The 18,715-nt window shown below is 42.4% G+C and overlaps 1 protein-coding gene across 4 annotated transcripts in view; it reads right to left on the bottom strand.

The window, feature by feature from the left end:
* Positions 1–14,718, bottom strand: part of PKIB (cAMP-dependent protein kinase inhibitor beta) — a 53,448-nt gene extending 38,730 nt beyond the window's left edge. Inside the window, exons 1-2 of one of the 4 annotated variants that reach the window (XM_059842196.1) lie at positions 14,607–14,623; positions 6,811–6,889 (exon numbers count right to left, since the gene is read on the bottom strand). The gene's annotated coding sequence lies outside the window, so the exon portion shown is untranslated. Of the gene's footprint in view, positions 1–6,810; positions 6,890–13,945; positions 14,092–14,163; positions 14,263–14,606 lie in introns of those variants that run through there. The other 3 variants (XM_059842194.1, XM_059842195.1, XM_059842192.1) reach the window with 3 other exon arrangements.
* Between the last annotated feature and the right edge of the window lie 3,997 nt (positions 14,719–18,715).

Below are 18,715 nucleotides of genomic sequence, written 5' to 3' on the forward strand. Positions count from 1 at the left end.
AAGGCTTCTTTTGACCTCACAGGCTGTAACTGACCACGTGATATTCCACTTCTGGTGTCACAGAGATCAAACCTGAAATAAAACAATGGAAGAAAGCCTTGGCACGTGGGGTATCACATGGATGAGAACTGAAGGTCACCCGCAGAATCAGTGTGCTGTGACACCAAACCTCAGGCAGTGTGGTGGTATTCTTGCTCTTCTCTCTGCTGTGTATGTACACCACTGAAACAGTGGGTACACTGAAACCTGTGCAGCTTCTAGCAGCCTGTGAGAGCATGTAATTCTGATATTAATTCACTGGATATTTTTTGTAGTCCATCTCTGTCAGGTATGAACAGCAACAACATTCCCTCTGATTATTCTGGGAGTGAATTCTTCCCTTCACCTATGCTGAGGAAAAGGATGAATGCTTATTCTGAACACCGTTTACACATCAATGCTCTATATAAGCATATGGTCAGGCCACACATCAATTAACCACGCAGCTTTACAGTGACAAGCAGGCAGACCTATAGATTTTTTATTTGCCCTTGGTATGGAGGACATCTAAAAAAAAAGCAGGGGCAGTGTACCACTGAGCTGCAGAGATCCTTCTGAGAGGCTACTGTAGCCAGGTGTGATTTGTAACAGATATTCTGATATATATCAGAAGCCAAATTCTTCCTAATTTACCTTAAGGCAGAGAGGTACTAACACAAAACTCTATCCTCCCAGACCTGGGGGGTCCATTCCTCAGGTCTTGATGAGTTGTGGGTCAAAGATGGCTAAAAATACCCTGCGAGTCAGGAAACTGTTCTTCCAAGAGCTGTTAAACAGTTCTTCTAAGGATGCACTTTTTCCAAACAAATGCATAAAAGCCCCTTGAAACAGAAATAGGGCAGGATACATCTCACAGAAACGAAGAGACACATGGCATAGGGCCTTAAGATTCCCTGTATTCAGCCAAGATCCTTTCAGAGTTTTATTCAATATAATAAAAATATTCATGCATAGCAATTCAAGCATGTCCATTCCCACTGAAGGATGTGCAGGCTCTACAGTTTAATTATCATACAGTGCTCTGAGTTTTTTCTGTTTGTCTTTAGTAATGTTTTCCTTCTCCAAAGAATCCTCAGGGAAGCAAGAAGGAGAGGAGACACCAGGTATTTAGCAGAACTATCACGTCTGTTAGTAGCACAAAAGCTACTCTGCCACAAATACTGTCAGTCAGGGGTTTGTGCCTAACCCTCTTCCTACTAGACACTCTTAGGATCTATAAAGTTAACCAGTCCTCTCAGTTTTCATGGTCACTGAGTTTCATGAGCTAATACTTGTCTCTTTAGAGATATGTGCTTTGATCACATCTGGGAGCTAATTGTCAAAATACTCGATATTTATAAGAAAATTGTATCTACATAAAGAAAAAGGAAGCAACTTCTACAAATAAACTACCCTCCTGAAATTTTGATCTTCCAGCTACAGAACTGAAGGCTGAAAAACAGGCATCAGATATCACACACTGACACAGATAAAATAACCTAGTCAAAAGAGAGTGAGCTGCAGGTACACACTAAGTCCTTTACTAGTGCAAGTGGCAATTTTATCTGAAATTGTAAACGACTATAAAAAGAAAAATCAAAGTCAGGATTTACTAATAGCCTTTCTGAGATTTCATGCAACAAGAAAATGTGCTGAACCTACATATCCAGGAAAGCTGTATTTAGTAGAGGGTGGTTGCAGATTGCTAACAAAGTGACCCAAAATGGTTGAATGGACCTGGAGTCAGAGCCTGTAGGGAAAAACAAATTGAGTGAAAAAACACTGCCCAGTGTGTGCAGCGTCAGAACCCCTGCTTTGTGCAGCATGTCAGTGCATGTTTCTGGGATCATAAACATTTCACAATGAATTTCTTTTATCACATGGTAGCTAAATCCAGGGCACATCACTCATTCGCCTCACTAGAGGACATGAGCTCAGTCTTTCAAGAAGCCTCCCTGGTGACACAGTTGTCTATTCTGTGCTTTGAAGGCTTCATGTCACAACTAAGAAGGCAATGTTTTCCCATTTTAGCAGGGACAAGCTGGAGATTCATGAGAAAAGCAGCTCATACCTCAAAGATCCCCAAAGGAAGGATGGCCTCCAGCCACAGAAGAACACTGCCAATGCAGGATGCCCCACAGCCATCCATGCCACCAAACCACACGGTGGAGGGGATCTTTCAGGTGCCACAGCCTAGACTGTGGCACAAAACAAGTCTGACAGCAAGATATGACTCATCATCAGGCTGAAGTAAAGACCAAAGATGAGCAGAAATTGTGGCCACAGATAGCCACAAATCCACCAAGCTGAGGTGGAGGTGTGAGGCCAAAGCCAGTGGTGTTTGTATCCTTGGATAAGGTGGCACTTGCTATGCTGCCTGGAGGTACTGTGAGCGCACACATGTAGGCTTTGTTGAAGCTCATTCTGGATTAAATGGATAGCTGCCCTCACCACTCAGTTCCAGGGCAAAAAAAAAAAAAAATGGAAAAAAATCAGGGTTACATGGTAAAAATGCTTCTTCAAGATCAAATTATGAAAAATAAGAATGGCTTAAATGAATTTCTGAATTAGAGGTAATCAATTTGGTAGTGTAATAGAAAAGCTCTTTTGATCTGTTTGTTTTTTTTTGTTTCTTGGTTGTTTTGTTTTTAATTTTGAACCATCCATCCCTCTAAAGCTCTGAACAATTCTGCATTATCTCAGTAGGCACTGCTGATTCAACGCAAGGATTAGTCACAAATCTGTGCCACCCCAGAGCCATTAAAACAGCAAGCTGGTGGATGGGAAAAGGGCATATGCATCTGATAACTAAGATGACCTTTCCTGCAGATATTCGTGTTTGATTACCAGTATCTTTTCTGGATATACAGTTTCAGCAGTACACTGTAATGTCCCAGTTCTTCCTGAATTGTGGAGACAAAAATAAGACAATCTTTACCACACCACAACAGTGCTGCTTATGCAGTGCAAAATTGTGCAAAATCACTGAAACAATTTTATTCTTCAGAATAATGAAGATACTTTAATAAACCCTATTAAACCCAAGCAACAGTACCAACCCCAGCATTAAATTGTTGAATATGGAGCAGTTTTCCTATGGGAAATTTATGACCAAAGGAAATAGTCTAGCCTTGGTATTTTTATAGCATCATTTTTTAATAGAGGATGGAGCCACCCAAGATTTAAAATGGTATTCAAAGTGTCCTCTACCTTGAAGAAGAAAAGTAACCTTCATTGGCATACCATGCCACAGCCCCCAAAAGATGAGATGACACCTGGGTGCAACTGCTGTTGCCAAAGTACATTCATTTAGTCAGGCACCATTCTCAATAGACATCCTGTCTGTTTTGGTTACAAAACAAAACCATCCTGACCTTTAATTTCACGCCTCTGCTCAGTAACATTGATGCCCATTGTCAAAGTGCACAGACAAGGGTCCTCAAGCCCTCTGCATGTGCCACAGACCTTGTTCCCTGAGCTCTCACTGCTCTGTCACCTCAGCTCTGCCCCCAACTCAACACCCAAGACAAGAAGCACAGACAGTTCAGGAGCTGTTTACTAGTGACTTATTATCAAGTGCAGCATGACCTGAGGGGAAAAAAAAAAAACCTGTTATTTTTGTTCCTCTAATTTAGAAAATGAGGGCACAATTTTCTCCAGAAAGCAGACGCCACAGAATTATTAGTCAGTGTTTCCTGTTATTTTGTTCACAGTTTAAACATTAAAATTGGAGTTGCAATAAGTTTTTGTTGAATGTTTAGCTCTATTTTTCTCTAGAGAAGTATAATTTCAGATGTTACAGTTCACCAACAAATTCTCAATGCCTTATTTTTTCAGAGTGGCATTTCTCCTAGGATCTACAACTCCAGAGCTATGCTGAAACATAATTAACAATATAACACATCACTGCAGGTCCTCTGCATCTTCCACTTGCAAACAAACTGGTGCTAAACTCTGTCATATCCCAGCAGCGCTCCCTTCTCAGCTTTCCTTCCTCCTCACCTCAGCTTCCCTTCCTCCTCATCCTCCCCCTCTAAATTCAGAGACACATATCTACAGAAAACATGCCAAGATACTTTCTGAAGAGATGTAAAAAGGAGAACAACATCATCTATTTTCCTCACCCAAATAAGCTTATGTGCCTTTTATATAGTCCATATGCTTATTTTCTTAACAATTTTTGAAACTCCCATACTGATACCAGACAAGAACAAGCCATAATATTCTATCCTTAGTTTCAGGGCTATGACCCCCTGAGGATTTCGCTCCTCTGAACATTTCCAGAACATCTCCAGCCTCTCCCAAGTTCAGCAGTGGCTGTGCTGGCACTGTGCAAACACAGCTCGCAACACCACTGAGCTGTTTTTAGCTCCCATGCTGCCTGAGGCTGAGCATCTTCCCCCTCATCACATCCCATTTAGTGATGAGCCATCTATCCTCATGCTTCTGAATGCTACATTCTCACTTAAGGGATGGAGCCTTAGAAAGACATGCACCAACAAAAGAACACATCTCTATGTGTGCTGCTGTCGAGGCCTTTGCCCCAAAACCAGAACGAGGTCTGACCCTGCACCTCTTTTGTTCAGTTGTATAAAGAGACTGGACCTGCTGTCTTGCTGGAGCAGCTCAGACTGGCACAAGAGGAGTGAAGCCAGATCCCCCTGCCAGCTCCTGGTAAGACATCTGAACAAATATCCCCATTCTGGGAACAGCTTGACTTCACATGGTAATTATGTTCCACCTTTGAGGGGCTCCAGCTTTTCTAAGCCTGCAGGCTGGAGTGCCTCCCCTGCCACAGCCCCAACCAAGGGATCTGCTGCCATCCGTACATCAAATGGGACTCCTGTCAGATGGCAGCTCGGGCTGTCAGCCTCGCTTCTCCTCCCCCATGAAACACTGACGCTGGGAAGTCTGAACAAGGAAACTGGGATTACGGGAGACATCCTTTGCCCCGGAGACAGCACTGCCAGCTGTTATCTCTGCTCTCCAGTTCTCAACCAGGAATAGAGCAGTAACAAATGCACTCAATCCTGCACCCAAAGGCAGCCATACAGAAAGGCCTGGGCTGGAAATCCCAGCTTTTTGATGACTTTAATCAAATGCAACAGCACTGGGAGGAGAGGTGAGAGTGAGCATGAGGTGAGAGTGGGGAGGTGAGGTGAGAGTGGGGAGGTAGTGAGCCATTCAAATTAAAATTGACCTTTTTAAAATTTGCTTTGATTCACCTTTAATCTTACATGTTTTTTCCTAAATTCTGAAAAGGTACAGAAATGAGGCCAAGATACAGATAAAAAAATAAAATTTAAACATTCCCTCTCAAAATATATGCCTAGAAAAAAATGCATAGCTAATATTTCTACTAAGGATTAATCAAGCCATTAAGTCATAAAAAGCTTCATTAAAAAAAAAAAAGGTGCATCTCTAAATCTCATCTTTCAGGTCTTCCATAGTATTTATTTAATTTTAAGCAATAGAACTTCAGGTTCTAGGTTTTACAAAAATCCAAAGAACAAGCAACTTTTAAAATCATTAAGGTGTGAAGTTTTATTTGACTTTTTTGGTTGTCAGAATCATGAGGCAGTTATCACTTCATGTGGATGTGCAAAACTGATCAGCTGGATAGATTTGTTCAGCTTTCTTCTACATTCTGTAGACCACCAACTGCTATGAAAGAGGCCTCCAGCTTTCTTCCTTCTCCCTTTATATGACAAAATTTACCTCTCTACAATGGCTGGATCGTTAACCAGTCACTTAATTAACACAATGAATATACAGCTGAATGTCTCATAACATCCCTTCAAGATAACTAAGTTTCTGTAACAACATTCAATTTCCATGCTAAGATGTGTGAATTATTACAGTTGACTCAACCCAAGAAATTGCATCTCCTTAAATGGGATTACAGCAAGTAGTTTTCCATTTGGAATTATTTTAATACTCAGTAAAGCAAAATGAATCAGTATAATAATATTAGTATCATAATAATCCTAATTTTTTTTTTTTAAGCTTAAAAACTTGCTGGAATAGAACACACTGAGTCTCTTGGGAAATCTGTTCAAGAAACACACCATCCAATTTATTCTGTTTTACTCTGGAGTGTTACTTCCAGCTACCTGTAACTAATGAGAATCCAGAAGGAGAGAAAGAACATAAAAGTGAGTTACTCATTAATAAAAGGAACTGCGTGGACAGCATGTACTCTCTTTTCAAACAGTAAATAATAAAACTACCAATTCAGAACAGAAAAAGCCAGCATTGCCTTTTCAGTGATGCTTTCTCCTAAAAGCATCATGCCTTATGATAAATACCTTCTATGTTCAAGTGGAGAGCTTCCAATCACATCAATGATAGGTTGCTTCCATTAGAAATTGGCTGAGAATTATTTTTATTCAATTTAATTCCTTCCACAATTCTAGCTTTTCCAGCAAACAAATGCAAGTTCAAAGGGAAAGAAAACAAATATTCCTCCAACCCTCACACACTCATCTTTTTAAGCTTTTTTAAGATCTCTGAGGTAAACAGCAAGCACTTTTAGTGACAGTTTCTGAGTAATGATGGGGAAGAGAGGGGAAGTAGTTGAAAGCACCACTGGCTTCTTAATGCCAACACTTTTATGTTACTCAGGGAACACATGTTCAATCACTGCTTATGAAACAGCTTTGACAACATGGAGAGGAGCTTTTTGCTTGATGTTTGCTTAAATGAAACTCTATCTATTGTTGAAGCAATTGCTTATAGTTTACTTTTTGGCATGGTTCTTTAGTATTTTTTTGTTAAACAGAAGCAACTCACAGTGTTAATGATAGATTAGTCAGTGGCTGTCTTCTCTGGAGCCTTTGTTACCAAAAGGTTTCACGGCAATACAGCTCTTCTGAGAAGAAATTTAGAGAAAATATCAGAAGGGTGGTAACAACAGAATTTCTAACACCTGACATTCCCAAGAAAAAAAAACAAGCAAGCCACATTAGAAGACCCCATCCCCACTTAGGGACCTTTCTTTTAAAGTCACACCAGTGCACACGATGCCTATGTCCAAGAAAGTGGTAGGATCAGTGTTTAATTTTTGAACACAGAACATAACTATCACATTAAAGCTTTAGCAAAACATGTTTACAGAAGTCCTTGCATTTTTATTATACTGTATTGTGCCATGGAGAAAGCTTTTCTTAAGTGAACAAAGGCTGCAGCAGACTTAATTAGACTTGAAGCCTGAAATAGATCACGTTCTACACTTAGAAGTTGTTTTACAACACTGAATTTAACCATATCTAAGGCAGACTGTATAAGCAAGATATTTTAAGGCAGGGACTGCAAACCACTATGCTGTTGTTAGCATCTATTTGTTATTTCTTATTAAAGGTACTGTCAACCAGCCTTCTTTCAGTCTGTTAAATAAGGTTCCTCTTCCCAGTCATGTTTTTCAGGCATAGGTGGTTAACAAAGGCTTCACAGCAACTTTTCAGAGGCTCAGCTTTGAGCTTGGAATGACAGGGTCACGGGACAACTCTGGATGGGGCTCAGGATTCCCTGGTCCAGCACCAAGGTCAGATGAGGTTGATCACAGCTGTGCTGCCTTGGGGCTGGAACTCCCCAAGCAGAACTGCCACAGCCACTGTGGGCAGCACACACCTCTGCCTCCTCAGATTCTTTTCCTTGTGCACCATCTGAACCTCTCTGGCTTGCTCCTCCCTCCCTGTGGTACCTCCCTGCTGTCAGCAGCTCCAGAGCCATCTTCTTCCAGACTGAGCCAGCCTTTCCCTAAGCCTTTCCTCACGGGGCAACTGCTCCAGCTGTGACCATCATGTTTTTGATACTCTAGAAAATGGCTCCTTCCCTGGAGGTGAGTGTATCCAGTTTTGCAAGGAAACAGGAAAGGTGAACTACACTGATGCCACAACATCTGACTCCCTGTGTCCAGGGAACAACAACAGCTGTGCTACAGGCAGGGTTGCAGCTAAATCAGCATCTTCCCATCACAAGTTGTCTCTGTGGCAGCATCCCATCCATCCTCTGGAAGAAATGGCAACAATTGCAGATGTCTGCCCTGCTCCTCAATTCCAGGGTGGCTATCCTTTTTTTTTTTTTCAGAGCAGTATATAAAGCCAATCCTCAAAATTTCTCTTCATACAAACAGCACAAAAACTTCAGCACTCCCACTGTATTGTGGACTTAAATCAAGATGAAGTGCCATATGATTGCTTAACACTTTTTGTGTCATCTGCCAAAGCAAACAATGTTATTCACAACTGGCTAAGTCCTGAGAAATACGTATACTTCAGGCAAACCATATCCTTCTACTTGGTACTATGGGGGAAATTCTAGTTCAAACATTATTTTCAGAAATGCTTGTCCACTCAGAGACAGAATTTCTAGGTATCATCTTCCCATCTTCAATTTCCTTTAGTCCTCTTACCCAAACAAACATCATCCACAAGACATGGAACAGACATACCAAGGTATACTTCCAGGACAAACCTTAGCAACCCTATTTAATGGAAATTTCCTTAATTAAAGACTATAAAATCCACCTTGGTAGAGAGAAATTGCTTCTGAAGAAAGCATACCATGTATTGCCCAGGAACTAAAGCTATTTTTGATGAGGTAGAGGAAGGGTACAGAATCATCTCAATGACAATGTCTTTGTCATCACTCAGTGAAATACCACAGAGCACTTTCATCAGTTTGTATGAAATATTTAAGAGCTGCCAATGCTTCTGCATCTGTCTGAGCAAGACCAAGGTACCTTGTAATGAAGAAGACATAAAATATCGATGGGTCAGGTGCTTGGCTGAAAGATACAAATGACACAAGACTCCAAAGTAGGCAAAACAAAACTTAAAAGAGACATTGAGCCTGAGCAAAGGGCAGAACTTTATACAGACAGAACACCAAGCTGTGTGGTGTTGAATGCTGCACATCTTCCAAGGGCATTTCAACAACTCCAAAACTGCATTACTAATCAGAGTTCCAGGTTGCTCAGGAGCCTATAGACAAACATCTGGATTTCCAAAAAAAAGCTGTGAATTGGTTGCAAAGGTAATTGAAAAAGGCTAAAATAAATGGCTACCCATTTGTCCATGGGGGCTGGAAAGCAGTATAAATTACTCCCTCTGTTCTGCCTCAGCAGGTATTCAGAACTGCAAGTATAAACATCACTGTGTACTGTAAACCCAGTTCACCTTCCTCTGTTGATTGGAATATGTGGGCAGGATGGGGAAAGACAACAGACAGCTTTGCTATTATTATATATGTAGTAAATACTGCTTAATCTGTAGATTAAAAGAAAAAGCAGCAAAAAGAAAAAAGCAACTTCCCCCTGATCTGCAACTGTTTTTCTGGGATCTTCCTAGAGACACAGAAAATTGAATATTTTTCATTCAGAGCTGCATCCTTGCAGCACAACCCAGCACAGAAACTGCCCCTACCTCTGGCTTCAGCACAGTAAGATGTGGGCCACATACCAAAGCAAAGACATGCAGAACCTCTGCTGCATATATTCAGTGCTTTTTGTGCTCAGGGAAGCCAGCTGAAATACTTCTGTCAAAGTGCTTTAGCCTGGGTGCACCCCAAGGCTGCTCAAGGTCTGTCTCCCCACATACAGTGCAAACTTGACCCTGGTAAAATCATCACCTCCCTTTGCTGACTGTTTTTTTTGGCTGCAGTCAGACATGTTGCCTTAGCCACAGCTAAAACATGCAAAGGACTCCTGCTGCCAGCCCACCCCAGCCCTCCCCCTGGTCTCTGGGCAGAGGCCACTCTCCCTCTCTGCAGGATGTCACTGCCCTTCTCTGCCCTGCCAAGGTAAGGGCACAAGTTTGCACATCCTACCCAATCTTTCACCACAGCACAAGTTAAACAGTTCCACTGGCAGAGCTTTCAGATCCATCCCTTGGATACATCTGAAGCGAAGCAGACTGGGTAGCACCTATGTAGGATGCTACATCCCGCGTTTCTGGGAGCGATGCAACCACTGGTGAGAAACTGCTGTGGGAGTTGTCTCTGACACCAGCTGGGAGGCACCCAGCCCAGGCTGTGGGGTGGCAGCTACCTGGAGCACAGGGAGAGCCATGTGGGGCTGCCAGGATGCCAGGTCCTTGCAGTAGGGAGGGATGTTTGGCCAAGTGCAAGGGGATGAGGCGGGGCAAGACCCCACATAAGTGTTTGTGCTTGTTCCCAGGAAAAAAGACATCACTGTGCACCTCGTCCTTCCTCTTGGTAATATCAAAAGAGAAAAAGTCAAATGGAATTGCTATACAAACATGGTGGTGCTCTGTCTTTAGTGGGGAATGAAGGCTTTAATGTATATAAATGATTGTAAAAGATGTAGAGGAGAGCTTTGTGCAATGTAAATGCAGAAAAATATTTTCAAAGAAATCAACATTATCCAGTGAGCACTTTATTATTTATATATGTACATTCATGCCCAGAGAGCAAGGCCAGTTGATACAATTTCTACAGCAGGAAAAAAGCTAGCAAATCAACTTGATACACTATTAAATCTTTCTAAAGAATAAAAAAAAAATCAAAAAAAACACCAACCACCTCATAAAAACCTACCCACAGTAATTCAGGGAGATAATGAAAGAGAAAAGACACACAAGTATTGTGATGCTATTAATGTTGGCAAGACAAGAAAGGAGAAAATGGGCAATTACCCATAAACACAGCTCCTCAGTTGTGTAACAAAACAAATAATCAGAACAAAAACCACCACTTAAAAGTCAATAAAAGCACATGCATTCATAAAGGTCTTGCTAGATAAATTCACAACACCTTTTCGTATTTCTCCTCCATTATCCTTCTCATGACACAGGGAGAGTGTTACAGCATCCTGCTGTGCAGAAAAAACAGAAGAGGACGTTCAGATGCAGCCTTAACCAGAAGAAACAGCAGTGGCAGTAGGAAGCAAATTAAAGTCTAATCAAAAACTTGTAAGCAATTGAGAGAAACTGATTGTGGAAGAAGCTAGGCTTTACTGTGACCACAGTAATCGAGTGTTTGCACTGAGTCAAGAAAACAAAGAAAATCATTGCACCACTGGCAATCAACCCTGTATCAAGAAGTATTAAATTATGGACAAGGAAAGCAAAACATCAGCTTATGAAGTCAAGGAACGACAGTGTTTGTATTCATAGCTCATTATCAGAAACATCTCAGACCTACTGAGCTTGTTTTGAGAGGACTATGGAGAAAAAAAGGCACAATCAAAACTTCCAAAACTGTGCACTCCCATAGAGCAAAGAAATTGAAAAATATAATCACCAAGCCTTGAGCAGCAGAAGTTATAAAGCTCAGCTCCTATGGAGCACCTATACAAATTTTCTGATATCTATTAAGCTGAATTCTTGCTAAAGTGCTTCCTTCAGTGGAGGCATCAACCTCATCTCCCTCATCTCCCTGGCCACCAGAAGCCTTGAGGTTTGTAAAATTTCATCACTTTGAAATCTCTGCTCTTCTGCTTATATTGGCAGAAATTAATCCCCAAGGGTAAACAAAATACACCAAGGCAATGAGGGGAGCTATCAGTCAGACAGCATTATTGTTTCAGCTTCATCTACTTAGAAAACCAGGCTGAAATTAATATAGTCAGGGCAGAAGGGAAGAAATAACAAACATAAATCTAAAATGGGAAAAACTTCTAAAACCAGAATTTTTAAGTCAAGTACAGAAGACATTATTTCACGTGAGGAAAGCCAGATTTGGGAGCTTTTCACAAACAGATCACCATTTCTGACTTTCTAGGATTTCTGCTAACCCACACTCTTAGGCTGCAATGAAAATCAGGATGATCCCCTTGTAAAAACGCAAATGCCAGAATCTTAATCCTTTCTAACACAGATGTTTGACTGTCTAAATACTTCTACCAGACAAGATCACTTGGATTTATTTTTGTAATTCTCCCCTTTCAGTGGTGGGTGTGATCCCATGGGTCTGAGTGGCCAGTCTGGATGCCACAGAGTGCAAAGTATAAATCCAAAATCCTGAACTGTTCCACTGCTCACAAAACTATTTGAGAGAATGAGGTGTACTCTAGGGAGAAGCTGCAATGCACAGAGGTTCTTTGGACATCAAGAAGTGGAGAGAACACACCAATGTCCCTCACTTTCCCCCCAAAGCCAGTCAAGATGAAGCCACGCCCAGAGAACTCAGCGTGGTCCTGAGGCATTTTCACCAGGAGGAGAAATCAACAAAGTACAGCAAAAAGGCCAGCAGGAGTTCAGGGAACATATGATCTTGAGCTGGTGGAGACAACTGTACAAATGATTCCTCACAGATTTTCCACCCCAGGTTTTAGAAACTGAAGGAAACAGTTACGTTCTGAACGGCTCATTAAAAACCCTCATCAGTATATCAGTATACCAACAGAAAATATTATTTGTTAACAGGGTAGTCACTGAATGGACACAAGGGAACAGTTTTGCACTTTCACACAGATTAACAATATGACCTGACTAAGTTTCTCTGCATTTCATGACTTGTATCAATATTTTTTACATTTGTTGTGAATTTCAAGTTCATGCATATTTTTGCAGCATACTGATGTGTTATGCTGTTTTGCCTTAAGTTGTAACTCTCATGACACATCTAATTAAAAAAAAAGAAAAAGAAAAAAAGAAAAGACACTGGTCTCTGTTCCAACAGGATGCATTACAAAACTAAAGTACAGAACTAAACCTTCACTCTCATAGTACAATAAAGTGTGTACTTTTAGAAGTTATGTATTTATAGTTAAGTTTCAAATTATCTTACTTAAATTTGCAAGTATTTGCTATCAAACACAATGTAATATTTCAAAACCATCCTGGCATGCATATTCAAGTTCCAAACTTCAAAGAGAATATTATAAGCTGAAACAAAAAAACTCAGTAACTCAGACCATTCTCATTCCCATGACTTCCTCAGTCAGAAAAGGTAAACAAAGTGACATTGTCTTTCCTTCAGCTGTTTTTAAGGTCTCTGTTTTGATCAAACTTTTATCAATAAATGTTTTTTTTCCCTAGATACAGAAGGTGATGAAGTTATACAGTATAAGTCAATATGCCCTGTGTATTTCCACATTAACCAATCCTAACCACAATGCCCCCAAAGGTACACAGTAATTTTAACCATTGCTTCAGCAATTTTTAATACTCTTTTACTTCTCTCTTTGCTAAAAACAGTTGCCTGCTCTGCAAAGTCCACAAATAACTTCAACAACTGCTAAGATGCATCATTTATAACTGGATTAAGGAACACTCTGTGGCAAACAGAAAGAAAGAAAAAATCCTGCCTTGCATGTGATCTAAATCCAAGGACATTCCTTGCAAACACAGAAAGCTGAAAGTTGGTGATGTATTTTAACTGGTCTTCTAGGAATATATTTTGCATCCACAAACTCCATGTTAGTTGTTCATTATCGTGTCGTGGAACTTAAATTATGGACTTCATGCACAACGGTTATGTTTCAAATATGTGTTGTAATATACCTAAGCAGTAAATTACTCTCTAGCCTTCGTGTTGTCATCACTGACTAATTTGACCATATAAACATAATTACAGGAAGGAGACGTGCTTAAAAATCGCACCCGGCGCACTTCTGATTGCTTTTCTGCCGGAGAAAAAGTCATTTCAGTTTCCTTCCCGATGAGAGGCAGCCTATGTATGACACTGATTAGCGGCTTCCCCGAAAGGTTAATAATACCTGGCGCTAAGAAACATTGAACCTGGTCAGTCCGCAAGCAGCCAGGGCAGGGAGGCACAGGCAGATCGCCCGTGACCTGTCCCGAAGAACGCCTGGGACGCGGTGGTCGGCCACGGGACATCACGTCTGCAGGACCACCCTCCCCAGCAGCTTCACCGCTCCTCGCCCGCCCTCTGCTCCAAACTTCTCCCTGTTCCCTTCGATGCCCGAAGGGCTGCCCAGGGCCGGGACGGACGCGCACGGTACCTGGGCACTCCGCATTGCCGCGAACGCTCCGGTTTGCGGGCGCAGGGCGGGCGGCCCCTCCCGCGATCCCACCGCTCCTGCGGGATGTTCCCGGCCGGCAGCCGGCCCGGGCGGCCGACCCAACCCCGGCAGCCACGGCCCGGGCGGAGCGGGACCCGCCCGCGCCTCTCGCCCCCCGCCCGTCCCCGGCTTCCCCCGGCCGCCGCCGCCGCCCTCACCCGGCGCCGCAGGTCCCTGCCCTCGGATGGCGCTGCGCCGGGAGCCGCGGCCGTGCCCGGGGGCGGCGGGATGTGGTGCCGGGGTGCCGCGCCGGGAGGCGGCGGGAAGCCGTGCCCGCCCCCCCGGCGTGCCCGTCCCCACAGCCCGTCCCGGCGGGAGCAGCGCGGGGGCCGGGCGCCGGGGACTGCCAGGCCCGGAGGTGGCCGGCGTGGGGCACCAATCCCCAAAACACCGAGCAGGGCTGGCTCAGGCTGCCGCTGCCGCCGGGAGAGGGGACCGGGCTGGGACACCCCGTCCCCGGCAGCCAGCGCGGAGGGACGCACCTGCCGAGGGTCCCTGTGCCCCGCGGTCCTCACAGCGCACAGAGCTGCCCCGCTGCAAACTGATGGGGGGGAAGGAGCAGGTCCCGGTGCCCTGAAAACAATAGGGAAACAGCTCTTACCTGGAGCTTTGCTGACTTTACTCCCTCGTCTTTCTCCTCTTTTTGGCTGCAGTCCCTCAAACTGCACCAGCAAAATGACACAGGACATCCTCCCACTCCTGCCCGACGCAAGCAGCGAGCGTGTGACAAAAAGTTGGCACCTGGATGCAGCCATATGTGACCCTTTTTGGCTCCGAGCCTTGTTACGTCGCACAGGGAGAGGCCGTGGTGCAGCTGCACGCCTCTGTCAAGGCTGCTGGCCTCTGGGACATGCCTTCGTGCAGGAGTTTGGAAAAACCCAGCCTTGGCCTGGAATCAGCAGTCTTTGCCGTTTTCCTCTTAAAATAATGCCCTGTGAAGAGTGCTGCAAGTTCTCTGTCTTAAAGACTGTGTTCAGTGGCAACACAAAATTAACATCTTCAGTCATATTCTACCACATGATACCAAACTGGCTTTGAAAGCTTTTTAAAAGATCTAGACATTTTGAGCATAGCATAGATTCATTGGTTGTTTTTTTATTTTTTAAAACTGTACCAAAAGGACTCTAGATTATCTATTTTGAAATCACTTTAAACAGTTTTGAAAATCACACTATGATCTATCAATCTATATACATATACATATGAGACTTCATCCAGCTGTTTCCCTATATCCAGTCAGAGCCAAATGAAAAGAGAATCTGCACAGAGATTTTCCATTTTTACTCAGAAACATTCCATTTATATTCTGAGAACTGGACAAATGCAGACAAAGGTGAGTATCTTACCTGTGCTTCTCAGTGTTTACCCTACAAACCATGTCAAGCTTTTAATTATATTTATTTATGATAACAAATAAAGAGAAACAGAGAATTAGAATTTTACTCCATTTTGAAAATGAGGTTGGCTTTCATGAATCTGAAATCCCTTGGTTTTATTTCTTACATATTTCTGGCGTGACCTAGAATACTTAGGATCTATTTTTAACATTATTTAAGCCATGTTGTTAAAGTAATCCTATTTACAATGGGAACTTTAAACAGCAAATAACTCAGGTGATGGCTTAAAATTGGTTGATTATGTTGCATTTTTATTAGATCTTTCCAAATGTCCTCTTAAGGTACTAGAGCTGTAGTTTGGAGTCCTGCCAACACTCCCTCTAAAATATTTTTCTTGTAATATAATTTGCTGTATCTCCTTTAATGATTAGTTTCTTTGCAATTCATTTCATTATTTGGGCAGATGGCTTGATTTCTCTTAAAAAATCCTCTTATGACTACTATTTTTAGCTTAATGACAAAAATAACTGGTAGGTGTCTTTCCTTTTCCGGCTTATAAGGAGGGTTTATTCAGAAGAATGGTTCTGCAGTTATTCTCTCACAAAGTTAATATTTGTACTATAGATTTACATTCAGCAGAAACTGAAATCCAGTGTGCTGGTCACCTTCAGGGCTTTCTTTGTGTGAGAACACGTGAGCTAAGGAGAATACACAGGTATTAGTGCCAAGGTCCTGCCCTGCACTTAGCTTGGTAATGTGAAGGCCTTGACATCCTTCTAGCCCACCTATATGTCTTCTGAGGGAGAACCAAGCCATGTCTTCCTTCAGGCTGAGGCAGTGGTAGGAGTTGTGAGGTAGCAGGAGATGCTCCTCACCTTTCCTGATGCGACTGGCATATGCTCTGTGCAGGTGGGACTTCATGCGTGGGGTTTGGAGTGGAGCCCTGCAGACACCTGCTCTGAATCAGATCCAACACGAGCGCCTGGAGGAGCCACTGATGCCTAGGAGTGAGATGATTATTCCATGACAACAAGTTCTTCAGGGATGTGTGTGTTCCCAGTGTGGCACTGAGAGAAAAATCAGTCACTGCAAAGGAGTGAATCAGATACCTTAGTGGTGTTCAGCAGTGGAAAACTGCTTTGAAGCAGCTGGGATCAACTTATTTTCTGCTCTGGGCATGCCTTGACAGAAATGTGGAGCTTCCCTACTTAGAGCCATAACTGGCTATCTCTTTCATTTCTTTGTAATAAAACCATTTCTTTATTTTAATTTCTCCTTTCTTGTAGCAAGATCAGTCACTTGAAAAAGAGATTTTGTATTTGTAAGTCTTGCTGAGAATATTTTCATATTGTAGCCCTGTGCAATTTCTGTATTTTCAAATATCTGCAGGATTAGGAAAAAAATCATAGTGTACTTTAATAATATTCATGCCAAACCTATCTTTCTTTATATTATATTGTACTTATTGTTGGGAGTTTCAGATTCCCAAAGACGCTTCTAATGAAATCAATTGCTGTCACAGGAAACAAACCAGTGAGGAAAATATTGTAGACGACTGCTTTTGAATTCCAGTTGGGAAATTTATGAAGGAGATTATGGTTTACTGTGGTGCCAAGAAGACAGGGAACGAAGTCAGTGGCCCAGATCCTTGCTAGTCCTGTGACCATGCTCCATGTTCCACTTAGCATCTAAAATTTTAAAGATAAACAGGACATAATAAAGTAAAAATGAAACAAAAACAAAATTCAGACTTCTATGACTGTCTTGCTCTCTGCAGTGGGCACAGGAGGGGAAGGCGATTACATCTGGGGAGCATGGGGAGCTGCAGGGGCACCATCCTTCTCTGTAGGCCACCTCAGTGGGTGGGCCATGCAGAAAACTTCCTGCTATTGGCCCTTCCCTGGGATAGAACTTTGTTGAGTTGGGTTTTCACAGGATCTGAGCAGCTGTGGTACTGGATGTAGCAATGTATCAGAGGCTGAAGCTGCCCTTTAAGCTGGAGACAGAATCTTGCCATAGGAAAGGCTTCTGAACTCTCTCCCTTCTGCTAGAGAACTGATTTTAGGAAGCTGAGATTTTGGACTTCTTAAAAGCATCAACTTAAAAGGTGCAAAATAAATCAAGATTCCTTGGGGGAAAAAAAAAAAAAAAGAGAGAGAAAGATTCTTAAATAAGATGACAAATAGAAGAGATTTTAAATAGAAGAGATTTTATCTGAAGGTTAGAGACATTTTTCCAGAAGCAGAAGTTATGTGCAAGCAAGGAAGCTTACACAGATCCAAAACCTAATCAAATTAGGCTTAAAAATATAAATGAAGAGTTTGTAGAACAACTTGCTAAAGGCAAGTATAAAAGTTACTCATAAAACCTTAGACCACAAAAACTAGGAAGTTCTGCAGAGCTGAAGGATTAACAAGGAGTAGGAGGATCACAAAAAGCCATGAAAGAGATGCTAATGCAACTCTTTTTTTGCAGTTTCTCTATGAAAAAGCTTGGAGACATTCATATCCATCCACTTTCTTTACAAAAATCAGATCTGCAGAGTTATCCCATTTTGAATGGCTGGAAGGAAGAAAAAAAAGCTTATAAAAAAAAATGGATAATAAAATCAGCTTGCCTGAGTCCTGTTCACCTCTGAGTATCTTGAGAGGTCAGGTATTGAACAACTGTCCCACTAAGTTTGAGGTAAATTTGCTATTCAAATACTTTTTTAACTCAGCCAAATAGGTGCAAAATCTTGAGCAAGGCTCCAGAGGGTATTTGTATTTGAGACAATCCACTTAAAAATAACCTAAAAAATAGTATCACTTGGCATATGAATAACTCTGAACTAATACCCTCCTGGCCTGTATCAGCAATAGTTTGGCCAGAAGCACCAGGGCATTGATTGTCTCCCTGTACTCAGCACTGATGAGGCCACACCTCAAATTCTGTGCTCAGTTCTGGGCCTCTCACTGCAAGAAAGACATTGAGATGCTGGAGTGTGTCCAGAGAAGGGCAATGGAGCTGGTAAAATTCTGGAGCACAAGTCCTGTGAGGAGTAGCTGAAGGAGCTGGAGTTGTTCAGCCTGGAGAAAAGGAGGCTCAGGGGAACTGTAAATGTAGGGTGTAGCCGTGTGGAGTTTGACCTTTTCTCCCAGGTAACAAGCAGTAGGATGAGAGAAAATGGTCTCAAGCTGCACTAGTAAGATTTAGATTGGACATCAGGAAAACTTCTTTCATCAATTGGGTTGTTCAGCATTGAAAGAAGATGCCCAGGAAAGTGGTTGTGTCCCTATCCCTTGGAGGTGTTTAAAAGATGTTTAGATGTGGTGCTTAGGGACACACTTTACTGGTGCACTTGGCAGGGCTAGGTTAATGGCTGACTCGATGA

This window comes from Haemorhous mexicanus, chromosome 3, assembly GCF_027477595.1.
Source record: "Haemorhous mexicanus isolate bHaeMex1 chromosome 3, bHaeMex1.pri, whole genome shotgun sequence".
NCBI lineage: Eukaryota > Metazoa > Chordata > Aves > Passeriformes > Fringillidae > Haemorhous > Haemorhous mexicanus.